This window comes from Lathamus discolor, chromosome 5, assembly GCF_037157495.1.
Source record: "Lathamus discolor isolate bLatDis1 chromosome 5, bLatDis1.hap1, whole genome shotgun sequence".
NCBI classification, from domain to species: domain Eukaryota; kingdom Metazoa; phylum Chordata; class Aves; order Psittaciformes; family Psittacidae; genus Lathamus; species Lathamus discolor.
This window is the reverse complement of record NC_088888.1, coordinates 73,356,127-73,381,771: the sequence shown is the minus strand read 5'-3', so window position 1 is coordinate 73,381,771 and position 25,645 is coordinate 73,356,127. Positions and strand designations below refer to the sequence as shown.

Genomic DNA, 25,645 nt, shown 5'->3' with positions numbered 1-25,645 from the left:
CTTTATAAAGTGAGAATTTAACTGGAATTGCAGCTCTGGGTAACTACGGGAAATGTTGCTCACAGCAACAGAACATGTAGGATAATTAGGTATTTTGGGGAAGAAGGAAAAGAAAGTTACAGTAACTATGCAAACAGAATACACAGAATAAATAACAATGCTGTCCTTCTCTGGGACCCTTCCGAGGTTCTCAGAGCAATCTATAGCCATCCCCCATTAAAAGCTGCTGTGTCATGGCCACAGCTTATTGCATGACCTAGGTCCCAAACCTGCCTGTACTTCTCATCCTTGTACTTTTACTCCTCCCCTGATTCTCACGCAGTACATCAGCCATAAGCTGAGGGCAGGCAGGGACCTGGTTGTGGGTTTGTGCAGCGTGGGACCCCAGCTGGGACTCGGGGTGCTGCCAAGTGCTCCTTCAACATAATTAACAAGGCAGCCCAATCAAGAGACAGAGAAGACAAAAGGCTTCCACCAAGTGAGAAAACTCTTAAGTGCGAAAAATGGAGGCTCTCCCCATGCCAAACGTGCTCAGCAGCACAGCCTGGCAGGGCAAGAAGACAGAGAAGGCTAGCTGTCTTGCAGACAAAGGTGTAAGTAGAAGGAGGAGGAGAAAAAGGAGAAAATACGGTCAGGCAGAGGGAGACAGGTTCCGGACAAACTCTCCCCAAAGGAAAGCAACTCAGTGGACACCACTGTGGAAGATGCTGCTCAGCAGGAGGAAGGGTCAAGTTAAAATACAAACCCACATTTACACGCTCCCACGAGTTCCTTGACTGCAGCTGAGAATTTAATGAAATGCTTTGCATCGGACTTGTTTGATTGCACGTGTTTTCCACCCATTTCCAGTTCCAGTTTCCGCTCCTACTCTGATTTTTAATCACCACTGGGACAAAACACTAATATTCAGATATTGCCTTGCTGAGAAAACTGGAGTAACTGGAAGTTATGTTAACAATATTTAAATGCAGTCCATGTCTATTTAAAGGCTTGAACACAACTCGTTAGAACACTGCATAAATTACCCCAACCTAATTCTCTGGGATGCATCAAGATCTGAAAAACCCCAAGTTTGATGTTCTCTCTTACCACCCACTTAAAAAAACCAAAACCAACATGCTGGGGTTAGCTTAGGTTGCAAACGGTAACCAAATCAACATTCAACTGAAAAAACGCAATCTACTCCCTGATGTAATGAAGATCATGCCATAACCAGTTCAAAACCAAAACAAGAAGAGGCTCTCCCCCGCCCCCTCTGTGCACACACATCCCCATTTTTGCTGTTACTGATGCCCCAACCAAGCCTGCCTGCTCAGGATCCTGCATCGCTCCCTCCATCCCTCCCCACCGCCTGAAACCATCCCTGGACAGAGAGAAGCACACTGCCGCTGCCACGGCCGCCGGGCTCCCAGTCCCCACCGCCCCACTCGCACTGGCGGCCAGACAAAGCAAACTCCGGTTGCATCACAGAGCAAACTCATTTTCCAGCAACCTCCCAGCCCGGAGTTTACCGCTACTGTAACCCGGTGCTGTCAACAACGCCGCCTTTGTTGCGCACCCGTGCGCACGGCTTGCTTGTTGCTTGGGTTGTTAGTTTTTATTAGTATTATATTTGTTTATTTTTAAGGAGAATTTTTGTTTTAAATGAGTAATCCGCGTTTGAGTGATTTCTCCTCTGTGCTGGCTCCACCCTGTACTGTAAACGAGACATTACCTTATACAAGAATGAATCTGCTGCATTCCTCTGTCTAGCTGCCTCGCAGCACATTTCCTACGCTCGCAGCAGCCCCGGCAGCGCACGCTCTCCCACCCTCCTTCCCCCCCCTCCCCTCACCTTTTCTCTTTTTTCCTTTTTTTTTTTTTTCCTTTTCACTGCCTCGCTGTGTTTTTGTGTAAATGATCTCACATGACTCAACAAATCCATCTGCCTGGAGCAGGCCAAGTTTGGAGCCTTCCCAGGAGGGAGGAGAAGAATTGCTTTGTGGAAAGGACCTGGAGCTTTGCCCTTTCTCTGGCTCAAATTACCCGCCTGTCAGGCCTGACGGATTTGGCTAAAAATAAAAGGAAGCGGGCCGTGAAAAGGAGATGAATGAGCTCAGCAGTTCCTTAGATAACATGGGTCTGGTGTCGCCCAAAGATCCCAGAGCAGGAACTTCGGATGCTGAGCATGTAAGTGCAGTGCTGCTGCCTAGGTGAACTTGGCTGCTTGGGGACCAAATAAAAAAGGCATGAAAAAGGGGCAAAACCAACCATACACTGTTGGAAATAAACGGATTAAAGACACGCAGAACAAGAAAATTGCCTGCTGTAGGCTTTGAGCTTGTAAAAGAGGAGATTTACAGCATTTCCAGTGGGAAAACGAGGTGTGGGGAGGTGTGGCGGGGGGACGCACGTGATGTCAGCCTCCCACCCTACCCAGGGAGCCTCAGCATCCTCCCTGCAAATGCCTGCCCAGCGCCCGCAGCGGGTATTAAGCACTTAGTTTGGCAATGTAATGACACACTGCAACAATCTGTAATGCGAGGCAGTCAGCAAAGCCCTGGCTCGCAAAGCTCTTTCTCCTAACCATTAACCATATGTTTGGCTCCGCCGCCGCCCAAGCGAGCGGGTGTTCCAGCGCACCATCTGGTTTCTATCCACACAAGCAACTGCAAAGCACAGAGTATTTCCCTCTGGAGCTGTGTCTTCCTCCCCAGCTCCCCCTCCCCACCCGGCCCCCCACTCCTCTGCTCCTCGTCTTTCTCCTTCACTCCCCTTCAGCAGCAGCCTTACCTCCCCACTGCAATGCCCAAAGGGCTGGGGACCAGGGCTGCCCCACTGAAGGTATGGCAGAAGAGTAGGGAGAGCAGGGATGCTACGCTGTGCTACCCTCCATGCACACACACACAGAGGGATCGCATCCTTCATGACCAGTGCTTGGGGTACCATGTTAAAAACATAGGTGTGTTCTTGACCAGTCCAGGAGCCACTGCAGTGCCCACTGCACCTCACTCACGCACACAAGGTCACAGGGAATGTTCAATTTGGATTACATCAACTCCATGCCAACACTGCAGAAGGACTTCAAGAATGAACCTAACGACAGGAGGACAATTAGCAGTGTTACCTCCTGCTCCCACGTACGGCTTTCTAGGCACATTGGGGGGCTGGTTCCCCAATCCCACCAAATTAAGAAGATTCTGGGGGGGGAAAAAAAGGAGAAAAAGAAAGAGGAATGGAACGAGAGAGCTCTAAAGAAAATGAATGAAAATACTTACTTTTCCATGATAACTAAACAAGATCTATCTGAAACTATAAAAAAAGCTTTCAAGTGTAATATTTTAGAAGACCTTGTGCCATATGTTTATGATTTTATGAATTCTAACTACTATTTATGTTTTTGAAGCACTTCCATTCTTCTGTTTATTTCTGAAGTCACCTGTGGGACATCAACCGTAATTTTCCTCTCAGGTTGGCCAATTTAAGATTACTCATGACCTAATGCAAGTATTCAGGGATGTAAGCAATAGGATATTAAGCAAATCCCACACTTGCTCCTTTAAAATAAGTTTATACTCTGCAATGAGTCACACACACAGTGTTTATCCAAGTTACCAGTGCTACAAGAAAAAAAGCCCATTACATTTGCAAATACATACAAATCGCAGCTGTAAGCACCCAACTGCTTACACCAGGACTCATTTCTATGACTGGATATTGATTTTTTAATAATGTGTCATTATACCAATGTTGATACAGCAACTATCTTCCCAGAGTATGCAATTTAATACTAAAAAGAAGCTGGCTCTAGGAAATATCAAATGGGTGTTTAAGGCACCCATTCACATGCTTTAAACGTCCTTCTTGGTCATGACAACAGCAAAGCAAAGCCACAACTGCATTTTTCCCACTTGGAACTAACAAAGAAAATGCAAAGGACTCGCTAGTTAAAACCAGCTCAGTCTAAGGCAACTAGCTCTGCTCATCTGCTTCTCAGTAAAATACTGCAGAACCTCTCCAATCAGTGCTGGAAACCAAGAGCCTACTTCGAAAAAGATACTTGTTTTCCAAATCTCCTCGTATATGTGAGAAATCAGCTCACAGAAAAAGCACACTGTAGGCCCTTATCCTGGAATCAAATACATGAGAGGAAAACCCATATGCTTGTGAAAAGCCTGATGACTTCACTGGGACTGCCTAAGAAGTCTGAGGATAGGATCCGACCCCAATTACAAACATGGAGCACAACTTAGCACTGTAAACTTCCCCCACGTCATCTTCCAATCCCCCTCAGTGAGGGAAATAAAATGATTAAAAACATAAGATATGCATTTAAGCTAGCAACTGACATTGCCTACAAACCAGGATCTAAATATGTTAAAATATGTTTAAGATAAGGTTGTTACAAACATATTAGTGGCACGTTTAAACAGCACACATTGGGTTTCTGTGCGTCTTCATTCACACACAGAATACAACCAGTGGTAGTCCTCTAAAGCATTAAAGGTCTAGGTCTGGGTCTTTCAGCAGATAATGATCTGCTCTGATCCAGAAACCTTTTAAAAGAGGGAATTCAAGGGAAATAGTCATTGCTTCGGAGCTTTGCAGTCTGAAGGGACAGCAAATCATTTGACCTTCCTCCATAAAACAGGCATGGAGCTTCCCCGCCTGCACTGATGGGGCTGTAAGAGGCTGAATTAGAGAATCTATTAGGGCAAAAAAAAAAACTTATCTAAAAAAATAAAAACAAACAAAAAACCAAGCAACCATCTCGCAGCCTCAGATTCAACAGACGGACATAAGGAAAGAAGCTAGTGCAGTCCCAGCAACGCTGTCCTTTTCAGCATTCACCCATGCTGCGGGAACACTCGCACCCCATCGCCTGGTCTGAATTAATGTAACAGCCAGCCACCGTTTCTTGTTATACCTCTTGTCACCTTCCTCTACTCCTGACAAAAGGCCACTGTCAGCCTGAACCCTAGCCAGTTTTTAAAGTATAATAAAAAGCAGAGTCACATCATTACCTGAATCCACCGAGTCCTCCTGCCAACAACGATGTTTACGCAATCACATTTTTCAGTTTTTAGGAACTTCTCTCTTGCCTCATCGCTCTGTGTGAAAAACAACACAGAAAGAGAAAATTCATTTATTGCGCACAATTATCTATTATTCATGTTACATCGGTTGGCTTTCCAAGTGGATATTTAGGTCTTCTGTTTTCTGCCATGTTTCATGAAGATGTTACACAAGAAAGAAGTCCTTCCCCCAAAATACTCATTGACCAAATAGAAGCGACAGAGAAAAGTCTGGGGGGCAGACATGGTACCATAGCCCATCACTTGCAGTTCTTGCAAGTGTTCATTGCAGGACAATGCAGTCCTCCTGCACCCAAATCGTCTGCACTCTCCTGCCTGGCAGCACCAGGACCAGCACCAAGCAGACATTCAGTGCACCAAAAGCAGAAATACGGGAGAAGAGAGAGCTACTTTCTCTAGCTTCTTTCAGTTTCAACAGTAAATGCATGCCACTAATAACCACAGCAGCAATGTAAAAATACTTGCAAAATTACATCGATTACTTAATCTACAGTTTCCCTGAACTTTGCACCTACAACGCTATTTCCGCAGTAACTCCACTTAAAATTCTTGAAAGGGTCTGTGTTTACTCCTCACTTCACATATTAGTGGCTTTAAGTTTCAGTGTCAAATTCTCCTACCAATAAACCAAAATGTACACCTCATATTAGAAATTTCCACACTTAAATAAGGAAGAAAAAAAGCCCATATGGTAAAAACCCAACTGAAGATACAACCTCTAAAAATCCCACCAACCTCCCTGAACGGCCAGAAGACACATCATAAATAAAGAAAGAACGCCACTGGATTTTCAGTCCTGGAAATGCCATCAATGTCAGTATTTCATTGCTTTCTCTGAAAGGGAACAAAACAAACCACATAAGGAGATGCAACTCAACAATCTGTACGTGATCTCTTGCCCACCTTCAGAAGGGCACATGAATCAAACACAGCCACGCAGCATGGGCTAGGGGATATGGCTGTGACACCCTTCCTGCTATTTCAGGGCTTGGGCATTTGGCATACTCTGTCCGTCATCAACATGGATGTCTGCCAGAAAGTTCTGTGTCAAGTTTTCAGTCACAGTGGTCTGGCTGAGCTATTCCTGAGAAAGTGGTTGGAAAGACTCAACAAATTCTGGCAGCAGAGAGTTTAAACTTCAGACTAGCCATGTGCCTGCCACACAAAGCAAAGAGTACTGTCAAGCCCAGGGCTGAGGAGACAAGAGGTAGCCTTTGCCTCTGGCATCTGCTCCCAATCATGCTGGGCCATCTCCCGAGCAAGGACAAGGACTGAAGCTCTCTCCTGTTTCAGGTGACCTCCCTGCCACAGCCCCAGCAGCCTGGAACCACCTGCACTCAACACAGAGCAGCCAAGAGCTGGGCTAGGGGGTGGCAGGGAAAAATACATAAGAACAAGAAATATCACTTAATGGGTATGGAAAACTGGAGATAGGATAAGGAAAGAACAGCACGGAGAGCTCCACAGTGGCTGTGCAGCCACAGCACTGCCAATGAATTCCATTCAAGCTTCTACAACACTGGCAGACACTGTTCACCATTTGTTTGCTTCCTGCCTTTTTTCTTTGGTGTACAGAGAGAACATTGATGAGTGAAGCACTGAAAAAGGAAGAAAATGTGGCAGGCAAGCACTGCCTACAGCGGTTCACTTCGCCCTCTCCTGCCACACTTGGCACATAGAATCATAGAATCATAGAATGGTTAGGGTTGGAAAGGACCTCAAGATCATCTAGTTCCAACCCCCCTGCCATGGACAGGGGCACCTCACACTAAACCATCCCACCAAAGGCTTCATCCAACCTCGCCTTGAACACTGCCAGGGATGGAGCACTCACAACCTCCCTGGGCAACCCATTCCAGTGCCTCACCACCCTAACAGGAAAGAATTTCCTCCTTATATCCAATCTAAACTTCCCCTGTTTAAGTTTTAACCCATTACCCCATGTCCTGTCACTACAAACCCTGACGAAGAGTCCCTCCCCAGCATCCCTATAGGCCCCCTTCAGATACTGGAAGGCTGCTATGAGGTCTCCACGCAGCCTTCTCTTCTCCAGGCTGAACAGCCCCAACTTCCTCAGCCTGTCTTCATACGGGAGGTGCTCCAGTCCCCTGATCATCCTCGTGGCCCTCCTGAGCTGAGCATCAGGGCTATAGCATAGAAGAGCAGGACAACTCTGACAAATGTTGACAGTGAAGACTGCAGCCACCCTGCCACCCCTCTCAGCACTCGGGCAGATGAGCCGTGCCTTGGAGAGCTGACACACCGCTCCGATGCAGCACTGCTCCAGTCACTTAAACCTAGCATTTCCCAAGTGGCCATTAATGGCAAGCTCCTAACCAGCCTGAACTCCTGGCTTCTCTCAAGCAAAAGTAATGAACAGTCACAGCAAAGAGAACCATACTCCCAGCACATGAAACACTACATGGTGTGCAGACATCCCAGCAGCAAGGCTGTAAGATCCTCAAGATCCTTCATCCTCTTGTTTTAACTCTCTTCCTGTAAAGATGCGGCAATGCTTCCCAAATCATTTGTTAAACCCTCAAGCCTGACACTGATAAACAGAATGAGTTTGTGAGGAAATGACAAACTTCTTCAGTTTATGTGCAGTGTGCCATAAATAAAAGCCCAGGGCTAAACACCAAACAGTGGGGAAAAACCAAGATGCTGAACAGGGCGTCAGCCCAGGGCTACAGCTCTACACTCAGTGCTAGGCAAGGGACTTCTAGGAAGAACATGATCACATATTTAGAAATGTAATCAAAAACTGTCCATGCATCTACAAGACTTAAAATTAGGTCTGCACAAATCCTTTTTATATCGCACTGAGTCACACTCTGACCTTAATTATATTGTAATGTTTGTGTACGAAAATAAAATTAACAGCAAATAGCTGAAACCGCCCTAGCTATTATGCTGCCTTAGACATTCATAGTGCATAACAGAGTACAGGTCTACAGTCAACCAAATGCACAATGTCGAAAGACAGACCTTAAAGGTAAATAATTCAGGGCTTGAATTCTTTAAGGTAAATAATTTAGGGCTCTGATGAACTCGCTGACTGCAAATAGGGAGTTCCACTGTTAGAAACCCTCTAAACTGCCCTACATCCAATCCCCAGGAGTTCAGAGCAGAAAACTGTCAGTAAAAACATGCTTCAAATATTCCTGGCTATAGCAGCAAGGACTCTAACACAAAAGGAGTCTTGGGTAGGAAAAGGCAGCTTCACAGTTTGGTTCCAGTGCTCTGTACTGCTCCCATGAGCTGCTGAAAAGGAGATGCAGCTTCAGACACACCACTTGGGCAAGCAGTGAGATGGTCTGTGAAGCAAGCTAGTCATCCCATGCTGTGTCTCACTGGAAAAACCCTTCAAGGGTAGCCAGCAGAGAAGTTTGGTCCAAAGGTGCTAAAAACACATGTGGCTATGGGCGAGACTATAACCTCTTTGCTAAATAAGGCAGCCTGCAGATGAAAAGTAACCAAAGCTCTGACTCCTCCTTACTTCACAATCTCTCTTCCTGATCCTCTTACAAAATTGGCTACGGTCAATTTATCATCACCTGGGAATTCCTGTGCATCCGTCAGAAGGCATCTCAGCCACACAAAATCCACCAACAAACCACAGTATCAATCCTTATCAGTTCTTGAACTATCAGCAAGTGCCAGCCTTCCCAGCTTACATCCTCTAGTTCCAAGGAGTCATTCACAAGCAGCAACTATTCCTGACCAAGCAAGGAAACTGTGTTAAAATGGAGATACAGTGAACTGCAAGTTATACAATGTTGTCGCTGCTAAAAAACTCCTGAGGATTTTCATGCTGTCTCACACACACACATATGATGGTATGTAAAAACACCCCGGAGTTGCCGCACACCCTCATACAAGACCTACTTGAAAGCAGACCGTGGAAGAAAACACCACCTTTCGCCACCAGTCACGTCAGCAGCAATAGCCAAGTCACTGCAAAGCTGCTGACGAGCCTGGAAACCACACAGGAGCATGCCCAAGGAGGCGCAGTTGAGAATGCAACTGCTGTTCCTGCTCCATGCCCAGTGGAGATGAGATCTCATAGCCAGCAGAGATCTGGGTCACCACCAGGAAGCTGGAGTTATCCTGGCATCATCTTCTAGGTAATGCTCCCAAGAGGGAAAACAAATCTGTGGCAAGGTTGCATCCTCTGAGATCCTGGGTGCAAAGCAAAAGCCACCACCAGTATCTGCTTTGGGCCCTGGTGATAACATCCTATAAAAAAAAGCCAACCAGCGTGTCTTGTGTGCAAACTCTTTTGCAGGAAGAATTTGTTGTTAAGTATGAGGTTCAGCTTGCAGTGCCTCAGGAGCCGGCAAACGCAGCTCAGTTGCTAAAGTCTGCCTCCTAAACACCAGGCTGAAAAGTACTTGTTTGTCTATCCTGTATTTCAAAAATGGAAACCCAAACATAGGGAAGGACAAAGCAAGAAAGACAATGAAGTATGAATTTTAAACCCGAGATGTTTGTGAAAAATAAACGTGCTGAGTCTCCACATAATCAAGTAGCTGATACCTATTCCAGGCACAGGGCTGAAAACCAAACCAGCTTTCCAAGCTCTGCTAACCAAAGCTTTTACAGTCTTCCTGTATACCATTTCCTTGTTTACGTCTCATGGCACTAGAGTTCAACTTCTGGAGAAACACGAACAGTGAACCTCGAAAGTGAAATGTGATATTATTTACAGAATAAGAGAGCACGCTGTTTGCAAGAATCCGTAGCCGCACACATCCCAGTCCTGCTCCTCAGTCCAACACCCACTTCTGAAATCCTGTACCAACCAGATTAGCTGATGTGCACATGCTTGCGCTCTTGCAGAAACAATAGTCTCTTTCAGCCCGTGCAGTCTTCTGAAGAACCAGGCGAAAACGTCATGGGAAAAGTTAGGAAATATCTGCAGAAAACAGTCTGCAAGATGAAAGGCAGAACAAGCCTTTTAACTTGTATGAAGTACATAACATGGAGGAGAAACGCACAGCTTTGTTACCTAGCCGCTCTGCCAAAGGGCTTTGCTTCCCCAGGATGGAAAAGAGGGTTAAAACAACTCTGGAAAATAAAACACTCGGTGGAGGAACAACTCCCTTACAGAGCACTGCAGGCGAAACCCATCTTGGGGAGCTGTGCGGCAGATTGAGGAGCTGATACCCGCTCCCCTTACACGCAGGGCTCTACTGTTGATGACGGCAGGAATCTTGGCAGGCAGGATGAATCCTCCTGCCCCCGGTGCACAGCACTCCTCCCTTCGCTCCCCTCCCAGACAACACTCTGCTACTGTGGAGGGCACAGCACTACTTTTTAATTAATCTAGCACTAGGTCTGAGCTGCCTCAGGGTTACGCTAAACATCTTCTGTCTTTAACCACCACAGCAGAAGTGACTATAGAAAGAAAGACTCTGCCATAAGGATAGGGAATTGAGGACAGAAAAGTCTCAACAGAGCTGCCCCTGACCTCTCAAAATTTTGCCTCCAGAGGCAAAAAAGTAAGAAACTGCATTTTGAATCAGCAGGGAAATGGGGCAGGGCGACTTGCGCTCAGTAACGTTATGGTTGGGAAGATCACATAGAAGACACTCTGGAGTCGTACCTTTCACACCTTCTGTTCCAAACCGCAGGTCTCCCAAAACCCTACCAGAAAAAAAATACCCCTCCCCACTCTGAAGACAGCACTAAGCACTGAGAGACATTTGCAGTGAATACAGTTCTACAAATTCTTGTTGCTCCTCTCGCAAGGGGCTATAGAACTCCTGCAGGAAACAAACACTCCGTATCAAAGCGGATTTTCTCTGCATGCATTCACGCTGCCTGTTATTTTTTAATCGTCTGGTATGCGTCTTCCTACAGGATTGCTTGTGGTAAAGGAAATACTGACATTAGGTCTGCAAAAACCAGTGCCTCCTGTCCTGTACAAACACCACAGAGGTTAATAGTGGCAATCGTAGCTCGAACTCTGCCTTTGCCTGGTGCCAAGCAGACCATATAACTGCTGGCATCTTACCTCTCATGGGTACTTCTCCTCAACTCACGCTCACTCTCTGCAGGATTTTACTAAGCAGTTCATCTAAACCTGATGCTAAGTACTTTTTCAAACTGCAGGAGTGAGTCAAAGTATAATTTGATGTGTCTAATTGCACAGACACTGTATGAGAATATGAGAGCTGATCACAAAAGAATACAAGTTGTTTTCATTTCACAGCTCCAAGAGTCAAAAAGGGTGCGTAGGACCCTGATATATACCAGATGCTTTAAAATAAGGTGGAAAAACTGGTGTGGACACATTTGTCCATAGTGAAAGCTTCCCGACAGCTACCAACTGGCCATGCTGTAGCAAGCAGCCTTGCTCTGCCTGTGAAAGATTACAAGCACACTGAAATGGGGGTATTCACAGCTTCCATAAACATGTATAATCCTGCTTTCAATCCTGCTAATTTTTCCTGAAAATAAACATGGCAAGCCCATCAATACAATGTGAGAAAGCTTCAAACCAGAACTCCTTTTGTTACATACATTCTTGTATCTATTTAAGAAAAAGTGGATTATTTTATAGAAAAATAATTCCTTCCACATTCAACACAAGAAATGGAAGAGCAAAAGTTTTTCACTTGTTTGTAGAGAGTCTTGAGTCAGTTCCTTCAGAAATTTTTGTTCAGAATTTTTGTTGGGATTTAAAAAATACATTTAAAAGGCTTTCGCCTCAGCTACTATCCTCCCTGCTCTAGGAAAACACTGCCTACGCCAGCCTTGAGCTCAGCACTGAAATCACTCATTCCCGCATGGGACCACAGAGATGATACTTTGCCCATTAAGTATCCCACTGTCTTCCTTATTACTCCGGAAGGATACAAGTGAATGAACCACACTTTTTCTGAACACCACTTTCTGCTTTTATTGAGTACTTCAGTTACTGGTTCCATCTGCACCTCCTTGCCCTTCGAGGCATCAGTTTAAGGTTGCTGGGTCTGATTTCCGAGTACCCAGCTGCAAGTCTCTTCGAGGAAAAAAGGTTGGAAGCTATTAGCCCTGTGAGAAAACATGCATTTAGTCCACAATCATGGGCTCCTGAAGCACAGCTGTTAAGCGCAAATCTCAGTTTCTGAAATTTTCTTTCTGTTGCCTCATTATCTTTACTACATGCCAGCAGAAACCAGAGTCCCCGCAGGCAGAGGGAGGAAGTCTTTATGCTTCCAGCTGCATCTAATGCTGGCTAGTCAACCAGATGCAAAATGTTGTATCAACCTGATGTTTCACTTCAAAGTCTCAAAATATTTCTCTTACTGCTGGGACTAGGTGCTTGTGGTCTGAGTTACCGCTGGGGAAATGGAATCTCACAGCCAGCATTTCAGATTACTTCCCAAAACCACCAAGCTGCCCTCAAAAGAAGAAAACAACCAGAAGATGTCAGACACAAAATGGCTTAAATCAGAGACCTAGAAAATATTCTGTAAGAAACAAAGTTAAGTGCAATTAACTGAAGGCTGAAGCTCCCAGCAACTCATCCTTTTAATCTTAAAATAGGATCCCTAAGAATTACCCCTGGCCAAGAGGTCCAGACCACTAAATTTAATCCTGCAGGTGCTGACTTCATGCCGTTGTTGTATTCCAGCCAGACTATTCCAGTTAAGCAGCCTTTAATACTTTCAGCAGAATCCACAGACTGAAACTTCATTTTTTAAAGTATAGTCATGCACAGAGAAAAAAAACATTTCAACTTGCCAAGGAAGAACAGAAATACCAGATCAATGTGCATACAGGCTCAGAACTATAACCCTAATCCCTCGCTTGCTAAGAAATCTCTTTCAAAGAAATGTTTATGTTAAAATTTAAAGTTACGTTCAACATTAATCTTAGGGAATTTTACAGCAGAACGCACCAATTTTAAAAGGATTCTACAGTTTTAATGAATTCCTAGAACCCATAGACAGAAATTAAATGGGGGGGTACAGTGTTGGCTAGACATATTTCAATATTTGTTACCATAGAAACAAGCCAGCAGATTTAGGTTTTGGAGTTATCCTTGCTATAAAATATTAAACTTCTTACAGTTTTTGCATATGTATATTATGGCAAGAACACTGTCAATCCTGATAAAGCCCAAAGCATCTTAATTATTTAACAAGATTTTTTTTTCTTTTCTTTTTTTTTTTTTTTAACAGAGTATCTTTCATTATTTTTTTTTCCCCTTCAATACACTGTATTTTAAAATCTTTCAACACTTCCAGAATACCAAAAGAGACACTTCTGGCTGACAGAATAATATACAGGAGATGCATGGGAGATAAAGACTTATTCCTCCACAATGCTGCGGAGAAGTGATAGATAAAAGGCACATATATCCTGATAAGGATGATTCAACAGTAATGATAAAAATTATACCAATTAGCAACTGTGATAATTGAACTGGCTAAAAGTTCATTAAATATCATATTTCATTTGAAAGAGCGTTCAGACTTCAAATTTGGTATTTTGTTTTCAACCCAAGCAATGGGGAAATGTTGAAGTACAGCATTTAAGTGATTGAGATAACATCTCAACACTTCAACGCTATGAAATACTCCTGGCAGATGCCTGAGAAATGAAACAAACGCATTGTCCTTTCACGCTTCAGAAGAGCATCAACAGTTGTGTTCAACCTTCAGCGCGATCAGGACACAGAAGGATCAGCAATTCAAACAATAAGGAAAAATGGAGGTTTATTCCAGCAAAACTCCTTCGAAAAGGAAGGAGAAAAAGCTCATTTGGATAACTGGAATGGTGGAGGGGACTGACAGCTCAGCTTGCCATCCAGAGGAGTCCCGAACATCATCTGTTGCTGGGATGCAAGCTCAGGCCGGAGCACTGGGAAAGATCAACACTTGGGCAAGCCCAAGTTCACCACTGCCAGGACTGGATGTGTACAAGTGACTTTGACCCTGATTTCACAGCCAAAACTGGCTGCATGCTGTGGCCTTCACTTTTTGTTTGGATTCAAGAAAACCTGTTTACTGGAGGCTCGACATGAGGCTTCCACATGATGAAGCATTGAAAAACTTGGGAGTGAAAGTCGTAACGCACACAGTTGTTTCAGTACTATATTCCAGCACTGAAGTGGACCAGGTAAAACACCAACAGAAGCAAAGCAAACTAGAACAAAGTAAAGAAACTGAGCAAGACTGAAACACCCTCTTCTTCCAAGAATTAAACAATGCTTTTTATGAAGTGTAAAGATAAGCAGTGGAACTACCATTTCCTAATGCTTCTGAGGTCAGTCCTCAAATACAGGCTCTCAAATAGCCAACTAAATGTACGCAGTCCTTACACTCACGTATACTATCATATTCAAAAAGCCCAATAGCTCAAGCCTCTAAAAAAAAAGAAAAAAAAAGGAAAAATTTATTCTTGAAGGCTTGCAAGACAAACCCTTAACTAATGGAAAAATCATCAACACTTTAAAAGAGGAAAATGGTTAAGAGGGCTTCGTTTTAAATGAGTAAGAATTTAAATGTCACAGAATCACAGAATCACAGAATCCCAAGGGTTGGAAGGGACCTAAAAAGATCATCTAGTCCAACCCCCCTGCAAGAGCAGGGTAACCTACAGTACATCACACAGGAACTTGTCCAGGCGGGCCTTGAATATCTCCAGTGTAGGAGACTCCACAACCCCCCTGGGCAACCTGTTCCAGTGCTCTGTCACTCTTACAGTAAAGAAGTTCTTCCTGATGTTAACGTGGAACTTCCTATGTTCCAGTTTACACCCATTGCCCCTTGTCCTATCACTGGATATCACTGAAAAAAGCCTAGCTCCATCATCCTGACACCTACCCTTTACATATTTGTAAACATTGATGAGGTCACCCCTCAGTCTCCTCTTTTGCAAGCTAAAGAGACCCAGCTCCCTCAGCCTCTCCTCATAAGGGAGATGTTCCACTCCCTTAATCATCTTTGTGGCTCTGCGCTGGACTCCTTCAAGCAATTCCCTGTCCTTCTTGAACAGAGGGGCCCAGAACTGGACGCAATATTCCAGATGCGGCCTCACCAAGGCTGAGTAGAGGGGGAGGAGAACCTCTCTTGACCTACTAACCACTCCCTTTCTAATGCACCCTAAGATGCCATTTGCCTTCTTGGCCGCAAGAGCACATTGCTGGCTCATGGTCATCCTCCTATCCACCAGGACCCCCAGGTCCCTTTCCCCTTCGCTACTTTCCAGCAGGTCAACCCCCAACCTGTACTGGTACATGGGGTTGTTCTTCCCCAGATGCAAGACTCTACACTTGCCCTTGTTAAATTTCATCAAGTTTCTCCCCGCCCAACTCTCCAGCCTGTCCAGGTCTCGCTGAATGGCAGCACAGTCCTCTGGTGTGTCAGCCACTCCTCCCAGTTTTGTGTCATCAGCAAACTTGCTGAGGGTGCACTCAGTTCCCTCATCCAGGTCATTGATGAAAATATTAAACAGCACCGGTCCCAGCACCGACCCCTGAGGAACTCCACTAGTCACAGACCTCCAGCTAGATTCTGCGTCACTTCCTGCATGTGACATAGATTTGAAAAACCTTGCATTTTTGTTTTCTTTGGTGTGGTTAACGGTGGAATCTTTGTAGAATACATTTCTACGGCATTTACTGTTGCATGTTTATGTTCAGCAACTGCTTTACATAATTCTGAACACAAGAAAAGCAGAAAGTGATTTTTACTCCATGAAGAGAGAAAGAGAGAGAGATCTAAAAACTAGCATGGTGCTAGGGCTTTCAAAGGAAGAAAGGCTGGAGAAAAACTATCCCAACACTCAAGGGAAAAATGCACAGTTTCCTTTCACTGACAGCTGCAGCAAGGTACAATGAATTTATTTTATCTGAGCAGCTCTGTATGCACATTAAAGGCAGAGCAACGCTATGTACTGCAGAGAATTTATCCACACGAATCCACAAAGGGCACCACTATCAACCTGCAGTCAAGAGGTGGGAAGTTATTCAGACGTCTGAATAAGTTCTGGAATTACAAAAGATGCAGGCAGCACATGTTGTCAAAGATACGGCAATTCATACACGCATTCAAACGCAGAGCTATAAGCCCACTCAACATGCTCCCATGTACTCTTCAGGCCAGGTTTGTCCCTTAGGGAGCTGTACACCACTGGACACAGAGCTCCAGGGTATTAATTTCTAACTGCTGCTGCAGGTGTCAACACCTCAGTGCATCCCCTCATCCTTCTTGACAACCATTTTGCAAGTCAGGCGCTGGTTTGAAGAATCACTTAAGAAATGAGATGTGGCTTTTATGAAGTTTTATGTAGAATTCATGTATACAAGTAAAATAAAGAAGAGAGAAGTCTACATACGTGCTGCAGGTGTATCCTGGAACAAAAGTGCTATCATTCAACCAGACTGCTCAACTGACAGACTGCGCTGTGTCACAAAACATGAACACCCCGAGAAATGCATCCACACAGTGATGGCTTTTAAATCGTTTGATAAACACCTCTCCCATTTAAGTGACAGATTGTCCCGCCACTAGGGATGGCTTGGGTTGCCCTCCTGTGGTGGCAGGACAGCATGCCCCATGCCTGTGCTCTGAATGGGAACACACCAGCACTGGGTGCCTAAAGAAAGGGGGGTCAGCAAAACCCTTGCAGCAGCACTGCTGGACTGAAGGAAGGTGTGCTCTAGTTTTGGGTAACATGGCTCCATTTGGTCTGCTCAAAATAGATGTTTTAGAAAATAAACCAGAGAGAAAAAACAGGAGATGGTGCTTCTCTGTCTTGTCACACAAGAAGAAAGTAGATTTCAACCAAATAAAACCTCATAGAATAATAAAGTGGTTTGTGTTGGAAGAGACCTTCAAGCTCATTCACTTCCACCCCCCCTGCCATGAACAGGGACACCTCACACCAGACCACGTTGCTCAAAGCTCCATCCAACCTGGCCTTGAACACTGCCAGGGATGGGGCAGCCACAGCCTCACTGGGCAACCTGTGCCAGTGCCTCATCACCCTCACAGGAAAGAACACAGCACATGTAAAAGAAAATACTCTATCAAACATGCAATTTACCCAATAGCAATTTATTCCCTTTTATGCCAGGGAGGCCAAGAGTCCAGTTGGATTCATGGGGCATGAGCTTCCCATCTCCTCCAGACTTTGGAAAAGAGTAAAAACATAACATGATCCACCATGTCTTCACCGAGTAATTAAACAGTAAAGCCACCATACGCTGTTGGAATGTTGTATTTGCCATTTGAGGTGGGGCAGGAGTACTGCTGCCTCCTCATGAATCTTGTGGATGGTCACCAAAATAAAGAAAGGGAATTGTTGTACACCGAGGGAGATCTGAACTGGCACAGAAATGCATACTACTCTTTTAATATTGGAAAATTAACACACAAGAAAGTTGATGAATGGGAAGGATTAAATATAGAACTAAAAATAAGCAAAATGATTAATGGCTAGGAAAGGGAACTGATGATTTATGGAGGAGAAAATCAGTAAGATTTTGGAAAGTAAAGGGAATCAGCAGCGGGTCAGCTGCAGGGTGGGACCATCTGGTGCATATGAGCCATGGGCAGTACAGGGCTCATGCCCCTGGCTCTGGCTACCCCTCTCTCCTCCCAGCCTCGGCATGTGTGGAGCAGACACAGCCAAAATAGGCGGCGTTTAGAGGTTACTGGCTGAAAATAACCAACTTTAAAAACAATAAGCTGCAATTGGTTTTAAATAATATCCCATAATCTGAAACAAAAGAAACTGGTCTCTTCACGCAATTAAATGCTTCCATGTGGTCTTGCAGTGGGATGGTGGTAGCACTGTCGTGCTCACATCCTCGTATCCCAGCGCTTTCTAGACATTTGTAAAAATAAATGTGTAGTTGTTTAATGCTGTTTTCATTTATCTTAAGAAGGGATAAATAGTAATGGAAACAAAAGGCATTTTTAGCCTATTTAGTTTTAATATGGGGTTATAACATCTCAACAGTAACCCACGCTTTTTGTCCTATGGTTCCTTGCTTTGCAACTATTAAGATAATCAAACTCTTCTGCAGTTGGCATGCAACTGACAGGCACCCCAAAGCAGCATAAGCCCAAGCAATAATCCACATCTAAAAGTCTATTATGATCAGCCACTTGCTCGATGTCTTCAATCCATTTGCTTTTGTGGGGAATGTTAATACAGAGGAAAAAAAACACTCAGATATGCTGTGAAACCGTAAAAGCACTTCTCATTTTAGCATAACACCTGCTTCTTTCTTTTTTTTTTTAACATAATGCCATTTTTAAATCACTTACAAAAACACCTTTTTTCAGTTAAAAAAGAAAAAATGATACAACTGACTACATCCTCTTTGGGTTACGCTCATGAATGAGCCACTGTCTGCATTAGAAACAAGCACCTGGATGAATTCATGGGCATCCAGCAAAGCCCCTTGGTTTCCTTTCCAAACACTAATTTACAAAAGACACTGTCAAATCCCAGCCTGTGAGCGGCCTCACTGTAACATACAAAACCTTACAGGTGGAAGCGATGACGTGCAGGAGGCAGAGGGGCTGCTCACTGTGGTGAAGGCCAAAGCTCCAGCTCACAGTAGCTATGCTCGGGAAGGAGACCGCTCCCTCGCCCGGAGAGGTTATTAAGACACCAAAGCAAATACTTTTCATACTTTTCTGAAGGTCCATTATGAAACACTGTGCTGAACACTCATTAAGGAACAATTCTGCACTATCTTCGGGAGATCTTGTGCTTCCTCATACAAGTCTTTATGTGGGCTCACCCCCTTCACAGCCAAATACTGTCTGCACGGGGTAAACAGCAGGCCGTGGATTCACAGAGCCAGCCAGGAACGAAGCTGCCTGAGACTGTGGGGAAGCATCAGCGCATTTCGGTTCAAGCACAGTCATCTTACTAAACAAATGACTCAACATTTCAGCAGGGACCCTTCCCACCACCCTTCATTTCACCTGGTCTAGCTCCCACACATTCTAGGCAGAAATTCCCCATCCTTCACTACCCAGAGGAAAGGACAAACTTGGAAGAGCTGTCACTGCATCGCCAGCATACCCTGGGGGGGCTTTAAGCTCTGAAGAGGGCTGAGATAAAACTCAGCACCATCTACGCAGCTTTCTGTGCCTTTCACTCCCATCTCTTGCCTTCACAAGTTCTACACTGTCCTCTCTTCCTCTCAGTCCTCCAGAAGGACATTTTGGGTGTACTTCCTTTCTGAACATGAGGATAATCAACAATGTTCCCAAAGGACTCCAGCTGCTCCTGCTCCACTGAAGGAAGATTCAGAAGGTTTAAGGAACACATTACCTTGATATGTTTTTCTTACCAAGGTCCAGTTTTACTCACTAGCCTTTTGAAGAAGCAAATTTTCAGTCATCTCCACAGAGTATGGTGAACTCTCTGCCCTTTACCCTACACAAAGGGTAAGATCTAGAGGAATAGCACACATTAACTGCTGTGACAGAATTCTTCATGAAGAGCAGTAACAGAAATTTTTAAGAACCTGATATATGTACGAATTAACATACGAACCTCAAGTTTTAAGAAATGCATCACTCAGTTTAATGCTGTATGCTACAACAGTGTTTTCCACTCAGTAGCGCTATACCGTCTCTCTATTAACTAAACAAGCTTCCATATTTGATTTAATGGGAAGCTGTTCTTCTAAACAAATATCTGAGGCAAGAAGGTTTACTTAAGCTGCCAAGTATTTAAATGAAACTGAAAAGAAAGATCAGAATAGGCATAACAGATTTCACAAAAGGGCAGCTATAACAACAGTTTAAGTGGCCAGCAGATGAAGCAATAGAAAATTGGAAGCAACTACCTATACTACATATAGTAGTCAAGAAATACTAAGTCTTAAGTGAAGACTCAACACAGCATTCACACAACAACATGTGGTGATGAAGAGCACGTACTTTGCATAATCAGCAAGAAGGTATTTCAAACATAGCCATCAAAACAGGAGACCGGTAATGCCACGCTGAGAAGAACTGGCTGCAGAAGGGCAGCGCCGGTAGCTTGGGCAGGGAGGGACTGGGTGCATGTGCCTGTGCGTCAGCCTCACCACCAGAAGAGGAGGTAACAGCTACACGCAGCCCTTCATCTCTGCTGAAGGCTGCCCAGGCAGAAGAGGCATCTGCTTGCTGCCAGCCCAACTGGTACATATGGCTTTGGCAAATACCTTCCCATGAAGGAACACCTCTTGGTAAAACCAAGAGAACCACAACCTGTGCAACCAGCAGAATCACAGCACCTCGTCAGTGCCCACTCTCGCCGCCCTGGGGAGCCAACTTCACTCTCTAGGTTTGTGTTTACCCAAGTAGGCACTAACACCAACCTCTCTTCTGACGCACCCTGAGGGCACCCTCCTCACTGGCTTCCTTCAGACTGGGACATCATGATCCAGCTCCCCTCACATCCAGACCAGCACTGTCCTCTTAGGCTCCTAGCAGGATTAAGCACATGCTTAGCCAGAACTCAGGCTGAACTCCAGGTCTACAAGTTTACTTTTTCCAAGGCAGAGAGGAATAACCCTGACCTATGGATGGATTTTATGTGGGCTCTAGAAACCAACTTTTACTTTGACAAGTACCAGATGTGCACAGCCAGACAAAGAGCAATTCCCTACATGCTCTATCTTTCAGCTGATGCAGAGGAAGATACAGCAAGTATTCTTTGGACATCACTTGCTGGTCCAGAATCACAGGGCTCCTCCTCTGCGGCAGGGGACAACAATGTCTGCCCTTCCTGCCCTACTTCTCACTTCAACAGTGAGGCCCTTTACTACAGAACCACCCCTGGCAGCTCCTCTCTGGACTTATGCAATTGCTCACATATTCTCCCAGAGCCCCTGCGAGCTGGAGAGTCCCTGTTCATGATCCAAGGGAAAAGCAAGGAGCTTGCCAGCTGCATTTGAAAGAGACAGCAAGAAGCCTGGTGATAATGAAGTGCCAGGGTTTTCTGTCTCAGCTTCAGGAAGAACTTCAAGATGACAAAGAAATCATCCACACCATCGCAGATGCAGATGCCAAGGAGCCTTTTCCTTTGTTTTTCTCCTATGTTAAATATTTCAAGAGCATGAAATAACATTTTTTTCTTTTAACTGAACTGTCACGTGCTTTGCAGTACCACCACGTTTACAGTGCGGGCCTGGCAAACTCTGATGAAAACAGTCAGTGAACTTCAGGTATTTTTGTTTTGCTGTTCTTATGTTTGATGCTTTGGAACCTGAAAATGTTGGAATGTGATTGCTATTCTTGCATGATCAGCCCTCAAATACTGCAGGGTTCCACACAACACGCACAGCGCTGTTTACTGGATCAAGCCCACAAAGCTGTTACCTGGAGAAAATCAGTTCCTTCATGGTAGTTATTATGGAACATTACTTTTAATTTGCACAAGGAAAAAGTGTGTTCTCCCCGGATTTATAAAATGATCTTTTACTATTACAGCCTTTTGTCTTCTTAGGAGGGACGAGGAACAAACATTTAAAAAAAATAAAGAAAGCAAACTGAGATAATGCGAGAAACCAGCTGATTTTTAACCAATAGATGTAGAGTCCAATGGAAGTCATGGATGCACTTGGACATTCCTTCAGTCTGCACAGTCTGGGTGCTCTACAACCCAGTTTCAGACCCTGGCCTGTTGAGCATTATCCAGCCAAATTACATGGAATTAAATCCCAGAGGATGTGGAGAGAGGAATGGGCAGGAAGGGGAACCAGCTGGAGACACCACCAGGACTTTTAAAGCAGATGATGGGGCAGCTATTAATCTGGAGGGCAGCTTGGGGCTGCATCCCCTCACTGCAGAGGTAATGGGGACTAACAGGAGTGACACAGAGCTCATGAGGAAAGAAGTGGGAAGAGTCAGGCAAGCATCTGTGCCTCCAATTCTGCTACATGAAGGTAATCTGTCTTGAACCGGTTTTGAACTTGTCTAGAAGCAGGCACTGAGCACAGTTTCCCAGGTGAACACCAAATCTGTGCTGGATCATCCAAGTGGTGAGGCTTTCGTTTCCTGGCAGGCTTTTGTGGGGAGGGGGGGTGGGCAGGGTAGGTAGGCACAAGGCTGTGTGATGGAGCCCGAAGGCAGCATCCCCCACCCTAGGGTGTGTGCCCAGGCAGGACACAGGGACACGCATGCCCAAACCAGAGCTCACTCACCCTGCAAACCTGTCACGTGCATCTCTCAGGTGCAGTTTGTTTCTCATAAGCTGATTAAAGCCAATAGGTTTGTGCTTGTATTTACTGAAACGCTATGCATATTTTGCCTCCGCCTGTCACATTCTGCCTGCTTTGAAGAGCACGCTGCAGGCATTCCAGAAGTGCCAGCCAGCCCCATGCAGCTTGGGTCTCCCTGTGGCCACTGGTGGCCTTCACTCCACCCCACGCAGGGGCTATCCTGACCCCATCCTCACCAGCTAATGCTCCTCGCTCTCCAGGAGCACCCCGGTGCCTCCTCCCTTCCCATCTCCATCAGAGCAGACATACGTCACACCACCCAGCTTAGTGCTTCTCCTCTCCAAAGCCAGCCATAAGAAGGAACTAATCCTCTCTAAGCCCCAGGAAGGCAGGTAGCCTCCATTGTACATGCACAGAAATGGAGGAAGGGGTGAAAAAGTTCAGCCTGTTTCGCTCAGTATATCCCTGAAGATCAAGCAGAGCACTGGTAAGCACTTTAACTTAAGCTCTTAGGCAACACAGGCTAACCTACCGAATAAGCCCAACAAGCAGGCGTTTACGACATATTTGTTTACGTGACACACAAAATTCACTCTGCCATTTCTCCAGGTATGTTCATTGCTCTGTAAGTTTGTGTGTGCTCACTTGTGGCTTCGTCCTCTCTAATCTCCAAGCTAATTTCAGCCAAAGAGCTGACTGGAGGCAACAGGACCAATCCACGCAGCCCTGTGACCTCCCTTCAGGAATCTCTGCATGGACTACATGAGCCACGCTCCCCACGCTCCCAGCCTAACTGCTACACAAGAGGAGCAGGAGGACAAACAACAGCTGCAGGATGCCATTTGCAGAAACCCTGAGGTAAGCCGCTGCAAACCTCCCCAGCGCAGGAACTCGGCAGCCTGCAGCCGGCGTCACCACTGGCCATCCTATGGATTACCTGCCCTCTGGGCTTCTCACACGCGTGGTTATTACGTAAGGTCATGTGCTCCTCGAAGTGATGGGCTCCCTGGACTGCGTCCAGAGGATCAAGGAGAGCTCTGAGAGAACGCTGTTGTTTGATCGGTTGTATCCTGCCCAGACACTTAATGTCCCTGCTCTTCTAAGAGGTTCGAGACCTCAGTGGAGTTGATCCATTAACGCAGTGGAACTCCACTCCTACGTTACATGCTATGGGATGATGATCTCCAGTACCAACACAGGTAGATATTATCCAGACGGAATATGAAAGTTGCTTTAAAAAGACCTAAACCTTTTAAAACCACTTCATAGTGTTAAGATTTTAAAGTGACTGAATAAATGCTATCTGCTAACAACATTTAAAGTGGGTGGCAATCCTGGGTCTAGCATACGCTTTGCATCAGGACAAAACTATCATAAATTGGTTGAAACCACAGCAATATGCAGTTGACACCCACGTATGTTATACTGGTGCCCAAGAACAAATGATATGTGTAGAATATATCTCAGTATGCTCCATGTATTAGCACTGTTAAGAATAATGCAAGTACTTAAAACCTAAAAACCCAAAAGTCTAATGCAGTAGGAAAAGTATGTAAGTTTGTCCTGCACACATACATGCTCCTCTGTGCTCTCTACAAAATCTGTATTGTTTACTAAAACATTCTTTGCGTAGATAGCAAAAAATCAACAAGAGAGCATCAAATAAGAAAATCTAAATGAAAGCGTATTTGTAACTATGATGTCCTCCAGTCCTCGTTCCCTATGCTCTTACTGCAATACATATGCTGAAAAATGAAAATAGATGTCATATTTATAAATATGATACATGGACATGCAAATACCACCTGAAACACAAAATATTAAGCTGCCAGGCATGGCTTGTGAATAACAGTGATGCTTTTGGATATTCCAAGTAACTTCAGTAACAGGAAACCAACAAACAAAACCACCTAGGTCAGGAGCAGCTTTGCTTAATGGCAGTAAATAATAAATATTGAAAAAGTCGTACATTATAAAAAACCTTCCCTCCGTTTTTGCAAAGAATAAAGTGGTGCCCTGCTCCTCACCTGCAGCCCCACAATCCAGTTACCGTCACTAACTCAGCTGATTTCCAATCTAAAGTTTGCTTTATCTCACTCTGCAGAACTGCACAGATGCTCCTCCCATAAAAATGAAATCCAGCCTGCTGCTGACATGTCACTCTTAATCCCAAAAGCAAGCACTGTGGGCGGACCCTTTACAGGTCAGGAGAAGTTACGCTTTCCTGCTAAAACCCAAGTATCGGTTCTGACCAAGTCCTACATAGAATCATCCACCTTGCTCGAGGAAGAAAAGCTCTTCAGGCTTCACCCAGCACTCACCCCACGGTGCTTCTAAGCAGCCTCTCACTTGCTGGTGCAGGGAACCTGCTAGAGGAAGGGTTCTTTGTTCTCACCTGTGTGCCAAGCATTTGCAGAGCATCGGCTGCTTTCAGGCATGGTGAATGGTCTCAGCAGAAGGCATAAGTAAACCACTACCCACCTTCATTATTTGTTTTTCTGCTGTAAACACACTCCAGCAGGTGATGCTGCCACTAAATTTCTCAGTGTTTTAATTACCTGCAAACACATTAACAAAATAAAGGAAGGTGAAATGGCATTTCAAATGTCAGTGTCCCGGGGACTCTTTCTGTTACACAGGAAAAATTCACTAGGAAAAAAATCCCTCTCTACATCAGTGTTTGGAACTAAACACTTGAACTACACCTTGGAAATTAACCTGGACAGGAAAGAAACAAGTCTTTCCGTTTATTAAGGGAATTGATCATTAGCTTGTACAATCCCAAATTCTCCTCTGGTTAAACAAGGTATTCAGGACAGAGCATAGCCAAAAACCTGATACCTACCGGGACAAGAAAAAGCAAAGGCAAAAAAAAGAATCTTAAAACTATTAAATGCACACAAACCCCCTTTTCTCAAAGCCTAAGACTTATTTCTCCTGCATTTATCCCACACTTAGCAGATAATTTCCCTAACGCCCTTAAAAAGACAGACACTAATTCTACGCATTATTAGTGATCACAGACTAACTGCAATAGTTCTAGGCTGAACTTCATGTAGTAAACACTGCATTCCACAGCCTGATGAGCCAGCTTTCAGATAAACATGCTTGCTTAAATAGCAAGTATTAACACCCTGTGGCAATCCAAGTCCATGCACAGTGACTCAGTGCAATTATTCTGAGTGTAACAATAAGTGGGCAGTCATGCGGATTTGTAACTTACTGGTTTAAGCATGAAATTAAACGAGCAAGAAAAATTAATGAAAACTGTTCAATTTTAGAGCAGACTGGGTACAAAATATGGGTAACTATTATAAACCTGACATAATCTCATTTAAAAAGACTGTATAACACATAGGTTTTACAAATATTTACAGACATTAATCTTATTAAG

General features: G+C 44.7%; 1 protein-coding gene across 6 annotated transcripts in view; it reads right to left on the bottom strand.

The window, feature by feature from the left end:
* BACH2 (BTB domain and CNC homolog 2) overlaps positions 1 to 25,645 on the bottom strand; it is a 188,567-nt gene that overhangs the window by 139,030 nt on the left and 23,892 nt on the right. For 4 of the 6 annotated variants that reach the window (XM_065681224.1, XM_065681225.1, XM_065681226.1 and 1 more), the window contains one exon: positions 5,004 to 5,090. The gene's annotated coding sequence lies outside the window, so the exon portion shown is untranslated. Of the gene's footprint in view, positions 1 to 3,106; positions 3,121 to 5,003; positions 5,091 to 5,810; positions 5,854 to 25,645 lie in introns of those variants that run through there. The other 2 variants (XM_065681228.1, XM_065681231.1) reach the window with 2 other exon arrangements.